The 8,542-nt window shown below is 46.7% G+C and overlaps 1 pseudogene; it reads left to right on the top strand.

Annotated features, from left to right (window-relative positions):
* Positions 1 to 8,542, top strand: part of LOC113328267 — a 16,946-nt pseudogene that overhangs the window by 6,773 nt on the left and 1,631 nt on the right.

The following is an 8,542-nucleotide window of genomic DNA, read 5'->3' as shown; positions in this document are numbered from 1 at the left end:
ACAAGGCATGTCCAAAGGACAGTTATCCCCTGCCGAGCATAGATCAACTGGTTGAAGCAGTTGAAGGATACGAGGAGCTGTCGTTTATGGACGGATACTCTGGTTACAACCAAGTAGCCCTGGCAGAAGAAGATCAGCCACACACAGCATTCTATACACCACATGGCCTTTATTGCTATACCAGAATGCCTTTCGGGCTCCGAAACGCAGGGGCAACATACCAAAGGATGGTCGATGCTATCTTCAAACCATGGATCGGAGGAACCCTAGAAGTCTACGTGGACGACATGCTCGTCAAAAGCAAGCTGCGTAAAAATCACCACCAGGACCTGAGGAATATCTTCAATGCAATGAGACAGCATCACATGAAAGTAAATCCGGAGAAATGTACTTTCGGTGTCACCTCGGGGAAGTTCCTCGGTTATCTGGTGACGAAAAGGGCCATCGAGGTAGACCCAGCTAAGATTCAAGCCATAGTAGAGATGCCGTCACCAAAGAATCTGAAGGAAGTGCAGAAGCTCAATGGGTCCATAGCAGCGTTGGGCAGATTTATTGCACGGTCTTCGGACAAGTGCAAACATTTCTTCAATATTCTTAAAAAAGGGAGCAGGTTCGAATGGACCGCCGAATGCGAGGAAGCATTCCAAAGGATCAAAGAACATCTGGCTTCAATCCCCATCCTGTAGAAGCCAGACCCTGATGAAGTTTTGGCACTGTACATAGCAGCGACGGAGGACGCAGTCAGCGCGGTATTAGTCAAAACCAATACAAAGATAGAACAACCTATCTATTACGTCAGCAAGACACTCAATTCCGTGGAAAGAAATTATACTAAGATGAACAACTCATCCTCGCACTGGTATGGGCTACCCAAAAACTAAGAACCTACTTCCTAACTCACTTCGTCAGGGTACCATGCAAAGCACCATTGGAAGCAGTCCTCAAAAGCACGGGAAAAGTGGGCCGAATAGCCAAATGGAACACCCATCTGGACCAATTCAACATCATTCATGAAATTCAACATTCTCAGAAGTCCCAAGTTCTGGCAGATTTCTTAGCAGACCTCCCTCTAGACAACGACGAAGAGATTAAGGGAATACCGGAAGCCGAGGAAGCAATCAAGGATCCAATGGATATCCTCGAACCTGCGAGTCATAGACAATGGGAAGTCTTCGTCGACGGATCTAAAAATAAGGAAGGAGAAGGAATAGGTATTGTCATTATCACCCCAACTGGAGAAAGGATCATACAGGCACTTAGATTGGAATTCAAAGATCATACCAATAACATTGTTGAATAAGAAGCTGTCGTACATGCCCTACGTATAATAATAGAGATGGGGGTAACCGATGTAAGGCTGACAAGTGATTCGCAGCTGGTCATACGACAAATTGGGCTCGAATATAATGTGTACGATGACACCCTTTCAGCTTACATGGCATTGGTCCAAACATTGGCATCACAAATCCCGAACATTAAGTTCCGGCACTTATGCAGAAGGGACCTCAGGCACGTGGATGCCCTAGCATACATATCATCCATGCTGAGGGATAAAAATGCCGAAGGTATTAAAATAGCAAGGGTATACGAGCCTTAGATTGCATCTCAATTCTCCTTCGCTACCAATCAAGATACGATGGAAGAATATATTGAAGACCAGGTAGGAGAAGACATCCATAACGACTTTGATGAAGAAGACATCTTGTCAAAAGCAAATAAAGACGAAGATTTCAGCAACGAAGATGACTGGAGGGTGACAATACATGCCTTCCTCGACAAAGGAAGCCTACTTGCGGATCGGAAGCAAGCTAGGAAGATGCTCTCCAAAGTGGGAAGATACGATCTTCGGGAGGGGGTCCTGTATAGAAAATCCTTCCTCGGACCATTACTACGCTGCTTGTCCCGGAAAGAAGGGCATCGAATTCTAAATGATATCCATTATGGTGACGCAGGGAATCATAGCGGTATGAGATCACTAGCTGACAAGGCAAAAACGCAAGGATATTACTGGCCGACCATGATACAAGATGCTGCGAGGATGTCCCGACGATGCGAAGAATGTCAGCGCTTCGCGAGAAAAATCCACGCGCCGGCAACAATGTTAAACTCTGTCGATAGCCCGTGGCCATTTGCAAAATGGGGAGTAGACATCGTCGGGCCTTTCATCGAAGGATCAAGGAAGAGACGATTTTTGATAGTATCCACGGACTACTTCAGTAAATGGGTGGAGGCTAAGGCCTTGGCCAGGATCAGAGACGCGGATGTGTTCACTTTCATATTCCAGAACATCATTTGCAGATTTGGTATACCTGCTGAAATTGAATCTGATAACGGCAAGCAATTACAGGGAAAAAATATAGACATGCTCTTCGACACCTTCAAAATAAGAAAGAACAAGTCCACCCCCTTATACCCTCAAAGCAACGTACAAGCGGAAGCTACCAACAAGACCCTCGCCCTTATACTCAAAAAACAATTAGACGAGCATAAGGGAAGATGGTGCGAACAACTGCACAATGTCTTATGGGCATACAGGACAACACGAAGGTCCGCTACCGGGGAATCCCCGTTTCTTCTTACTTATGGAGCTGAAGCAGTCATACCTAAGGAAATCCTCATGCCAACCACGAAGACCGAAGCCTGGGAGAAAAACCTTACAACAGATATGATGTTAGAAAGGTTGGACGACTTGGAAGGAAGAAGGGAAGTAGCATTGCAAAAGATGGAAAATTATCAACGAAGACTAGCAAGGGAGTACAACAAAAAGGTAAAGCTACGAAATTTTGTAGAGGGACAGTATGTGTTGAGAACAATCCCACGATATCAGCAAGAAAAGAAATGGGGAAAGTTAGCACCTACATGGGGAGGACCGTTTATGATCCACGACATTGCGGGTAATGGTTCCTACTACCTTCGAAATCTAAAAGGTGAGGTCCTCCGGCATCCTTGGAATGCTAAATGGCTCAAACCATACTTCCCATAGAAGCAACGCAGATTTGAATCTGCTGGGAGTGTACCAGAAGAAGAAAGGAGCCTAACCGCCCCACATGTTTCTATCTCTGGAAGAGGAATTGCAGACCTCAACTTATCAATCAAACAAGCTTTCAAATTATCAAGTCAGTGGAATCTACCTACAATATTGGGGAAAGTAGTTAATCTACAATCTCTCAGGGCTCCCCCATCAGTGTCCATAAGTGTAGGACCAGGGGGAAGGCACCCAGCATAAAGAGATACCCAACCAATCTTAAGGCAACGGGTCGACGGAATGGGTGCGTACATATTTTACACCCTATATCCTAGAACGTTGCCCCGGCCCCCACCGTCTGGGAATCCTCTGGCCCAGGGTTTTCCAGCGGGGTGACAGGTCTCAAGACGATCACGAAGGTACCTTCCTTCAGTATCGCACTCAAAAACACTTAACAAATTTTGTTTTGATTTTTCACAAACTTAAAATACAAACACTTAAAACAACATTGTAGGTATATCAAGAAGAGGTTTCATTTCATAAAGGGTGATTACAAGAAGTGAACGGCCAAAGTCAAGGATACACAATCAAAAAACATCCTTGTTACATGGTTACAAAAAATATAATTATGCCGCGGACCCTACAGAACGCTGCGATCTCTACCTAGTTGGCGGTCCCGTCGTCAGGATTATTCCGAAGACTTGATGGGACGCTCCCACCAGAAGAGGGGCCCGAGGAGCTGGGCAATGTAGCAGGAACGGGACGACGAGGATAGTTCTTCACGAGACCATGTTCATTCCTTAGGCCAAGTTCTATCCTCTCCAGCATCTTGTTCGTCTCCTCAGCCAATTGACAACGAGCCTTGTGTTTAATAACTGTTGTCCGCTGTTGGGCTTGGGATAATAACGAAGATAGCCGATTCACTTCTCTGGAAGCAGCACCAACGGCCTCCTCGCGGGTGGCTGCTAAATTCTTGAAGTGATTGGTTTGTTCCTCTTGCTGTGCTAAGGAAGATTGAGCCTTTTCAAGTTCTTCATTTGTGACGCGAAGGCGTCCCTCGAGCTCTGAAAAAGACAACACCACGGAGTTAGCGTAGAAAAAAAACAAGATCACACTCGATGAATTGGGATTATACCTTCGACACAAGCCGAAGCCTCTTCATACTCATTAACAACCGCATCTCGCGCTTCATCAAGATGATCATATTCCGCGGATAATTTCTTATAGTCTACTTGAAGGTTGGTGAGAGTAAATTGACAGGCATCTAATTCTACCTGCTTCATCGAGTCCATATGACGAAGGTGGTCGACCTCTTTATTTATCTCTGAGACCCCTTTGCTGAGTCTGTACATGCACACTTCAAGATTCCTCTCAGACTCAGCAAGACGAGCTACATCGGCACGAGACGCGGAAAGAGCATTGTTGAGAGCGTAGACTTCAACACGAGCATCATCTCGTTCCCTGGAAAGACCGAGCATATTATCTTGGACCCCTGAAAGAGACATGGATTGCGCCGTCTGTAATTCTTCTTCCAATAGCTGAATCCTAGATTCCAACAAGGAAGTACGCTCACGGGCTTCCCGCAGATTATCACTGGTCCACAGCAGTGTGCCATTAAATAAAGCACGATCATGGTTGTACAGATTTTGCATGTCGACCATCTGAACATGCCGCACGCGCCATACCTCAGCCCGAGCATCCCATTTCTTAGCCTCACTCTTAATCTTATCAACCAAATCTCTAATACGAGATTTTTGCCGAGCTCTTTCGTTTCGAAGCCATATCAGCTCGGGGATGCCACCCACTGGACATAGGGTGGGGAGACTCAGACAGAACAACTAAGAGATAAAAGAATGACGACATACGGCGAGGGAAAAGAACCAAACCTGTGAAAGTGGAAACTTGGCTACGAGTTTGCTCTAACTCAGCGCGCACTGCAATAAGTTCTGAACGAAGATCAGCCTCTGCTTCACCCAGCATTTCTTTCCCCTTAAGGCTTTTCTTCAGCTCTTCTATCTCCACCTCAGCCGCAGATAATTCCTTTTCCCGGTGACGAAGCTTAGCCTCGAGCTTCAGAGATTTCGCTTTAAAGAACTGATACAGCACGTGGTTGCAATGCTCGCTCCTCATCACCTACACATCGATGACAAAACATTATTCAACCGAAGCGTCCGATTCTCACGTACAAGCATGTACGAAAATTTACCTCCAGCACACACTGCTGCGGGAAGCCATATTGATACCCGTCGGCAATAGCCATCATATCGGCAACAGAAGTAGGAGGCTCCGGTACGAGGGTAGCTTCGGGAACAGTCAACCTTTTTCCCCAGGCTTCAGACACCTGCGCCTTCGAAGACATCTCCATCATGCGACGGGTATACGCGGTTGATTCCTTTTCCCCAACAACCACAGGAGCGGGATGAGAGACAAACAGAAGATTCTTCTCCTTAAACCAACTCATGATGGCGTCCTCACCCTCAGACATCGACGACTGAGGAAGACTATCGGCGGGCGCGTCAACAACAGATTTTCCTTTCTCTGACTCGACCCCCTCAGCATGAATGTGGGCATGCTCCTCCGCGCCTACATGCACAGCAGGCTCCTCCGCACCAACACCTCCTACAGTAGCATCCCCATTACCATCACCACCAAGAACATCCCAATTATCATTAGGGGAAAGCAAAGAGAAGTCCTCGGGAAAATCGAGGGCTTCGTCAAAGAACTCCCCCGTGGAATACATCCGATCGAAAGAAAATTCTTGAGAAGTGGGAAGGGTATCCGCGACATCACCAGCAGGGACGGAAACATCCCCGATGACAACATCATCCGCCACCACATCTTTGTTCCTTCCTTCATCACCAGCGTGACCAGCGAAGACCTCTTCTTCGACATTGATAGGGGAGGTACCAGTACGTTCCTCCCCATCTGTAATCTCGTCCACAGCAAACTCTTCGTTCACTGGACTGGTAACTTCTTCTTGGGCCTCAACCTCGCCCGTCACCGTAGTAGAAGACTGCTTCGGCCTAATCTTTTTCTTCTTCAATACCTGAAACCGACACCACAAAAGGAATTATTCTTCCCGTCTGATGGAAGTTATAAAAACGAAGCGCAGCTAGAATCTGCGTACCTGAGCAGCTGAAATATTCTTCGGTGGGGGTATAGCACCGGAACCATCCTCCTCGTCTCCCTCTACGACATCCAGGGCATAAGGAAAATTCATGCCCGCAAAGTTCAGACGCCAGGGGCAGAAATCTCCATAGCGAACAGGGGGAGATTCGCGCGGCTTACTATTCTCGGTGGGCCGCCATCCGCGGGGACCAGGAATCCAACCGTAAGCCCACGGACCAACTATCTCAATAACAGTGGCGTGCCACTCGTAGTCATGATCGCGCTTGATCCTTTCTCGCGCGGGGAAGAGTTTCCGACGACTGGACGCCTCCGTGCCAGGAACATACTTCAGCTTGGCATCGCTGACCTCATTTAACAGACGAATCTCGCCTCGAGGAGCAGGGAGATTCCGAAGGCTGACACTCCACGGCTTGCGATTCCTACTATTGACGTAATCACCGAAGGAGTTATTGAAATTCTCAGGAGTATACCATTCCTTCTCCAAGGGATTGGGGACGTAGCAAGTCATCGACGTCTCCCCCTTACTCCGCAGATAGCATTCCTTCAGGGCGCGAAGATAATTTCCCGATAGTTGGGATACGGAACGGCTATGAGTATTGGTGGAAGAACCCTCACGACTAGCGAGCACGTCGTAGTAAAAGGAATCACCCGATTTTTACAAAGGCAGCATCAGACCAGCCTCGAAGGCCCCAACCGTCGTTAACAAATGAAATTCATCGAATTCGTACTTGGAGATAAGCTCATACGTAATATCATCCTCGGGGGCATAGAAACGAACCCCGAAGGCTTGAAGCTCATGCTTTTCCTTGAATATTTCAAGATCGATATGCTTGAAGGTTACTTTTTTCCTGCTGACAGAGACACTGCGTATCAAGGGAGCAGCCTCATCCTCCTCGGCGGGGCCGGACGAACTAACAAACGCTTCAGACGCTTTTATCTTCACGGGGGGATTCTTTGAAGATTCAACCCTAGGAGCTACGCCCTTTGTATTCTTCCCTTTAAAAGTTGGAGAAGACCGTAGATGATGCTCGGGCACTAACGAACGTAAAGGAGGAACGTCAAAAGCAACAGCGCGGGGCGGAGCCTGCGTACTCCTAGTATCTTCACGAGGACACACCATTGACTGATTAAAGACTCTTCGTGAACCAGACGGAATTATCGAAGGAATCTCTTCCCGAGAGGACGAGGCTTTCGCTCCAGAAGAAACTCGACTCCGACGAACATCATCTTGAGACTCTCGACGTTGAGGAGATCTCGACAACCTAGAATCAGGAGTCTCATAAGTAGGCCGCGGACGGTCAGACATGGCTGCGGAAAGAATAAAATCAAGAACAAGTTACACACGATAACCAAAAATCAAAAAACACATCCATAGCAATACAACAAAGATAACATAGCAACCCTAAAATTAGGATACATGCTCAATATTTCACCCTCGAAGTAATGGCTTCCTTAATTTAAGATGAAGAACAGGGGCAAACTAGTATGCAAGCATCAGAAAAAGTTCTTCATCACAAACAAGGAACAACAGTAGCAGAAAATTCACAAATCAACACGGCATAAAACAGTGAAATAAAGAAAAGAAAAACTCACCGGCAAAAACAGCAAGTAGAAGAAACGAACAGGGGAAGATCACAGGTGCAACGAAGGGAGAATTTAGGATCACAGGTGCAATAAAGACTGACAGAATTTAAGATCACAGGTGCAATGAAGACTGACAAAGAATTTAAGGTCACAGGTTCAATGAAGGCAGGCAGGAAATTTAAAGGAAGAATGAACTGAGAGAGTGTTTAGGAAGAATGAAATTAAATTTCCTCTATATCCTTAAAATACCCGAAAGAAAAGAGGAAATTAAGGGAGAAATAGGAAAACATGCCCGTTACATAAGCAGTTAATGCACGAATAAAAGACGTTCCCAAGTATCTAGGAGAAGTTATTAGGAGTGAGAAGAATGTGCGACGATAGTTTTTCTTCAAGGCACCCATTAGCCATTTAAGCCCGAAGAAAAGGGGCAAATTGTGTACACATATATCTCACTATCAGACACGTGTATACAGAAAGGTACGTGGAAAGCATGCAAGCCAAAACATCAAAACATGATGCGTCACGAAGCACCAAATAAACCCCTAGGAGTTGCTTTATCTCATCCCCAGAAGAGGGGCCAAGATCAACGGTGGAGAGAAAGTTAGCTGACACGGACTGACAGGGGCAGAAGACACTTGTCTGACACGAGCAGACCCCTCAACTACCCGCATTAAACACTCTGAGCAGTGCACGTGTCGACCAACCTGTGAAACGAGCGAAGATGCTTCCGCGGGATCGAGGGGGAAACGCAGACCTCCGCGTGATGGACGCAAGGACACGAGAAGATAAGGTTCCAACGGTCTTCAGAGATGGGTCCCACGTTCCAACCTTATAAATACCCAATCTCCACAAAGAGGAAGGGGG

Source organism: Papaver somniferum, chromosome 1 (genome assembly GCF_003573695.1).
Source record: "Papaver somniferum cultivar HN1 chromosome 1, ASM357369v1, whole genome shotgun sequence".
NCBI lineage: Eukaryota > Viridiplantae > Streptophyta > Magnoliopsida > Ranunculales > Papaveraceae > Papaver > Papaver somniferum.
This window is presented reverse-complemented; position numbering and strand designations above follow the sequence as displayed.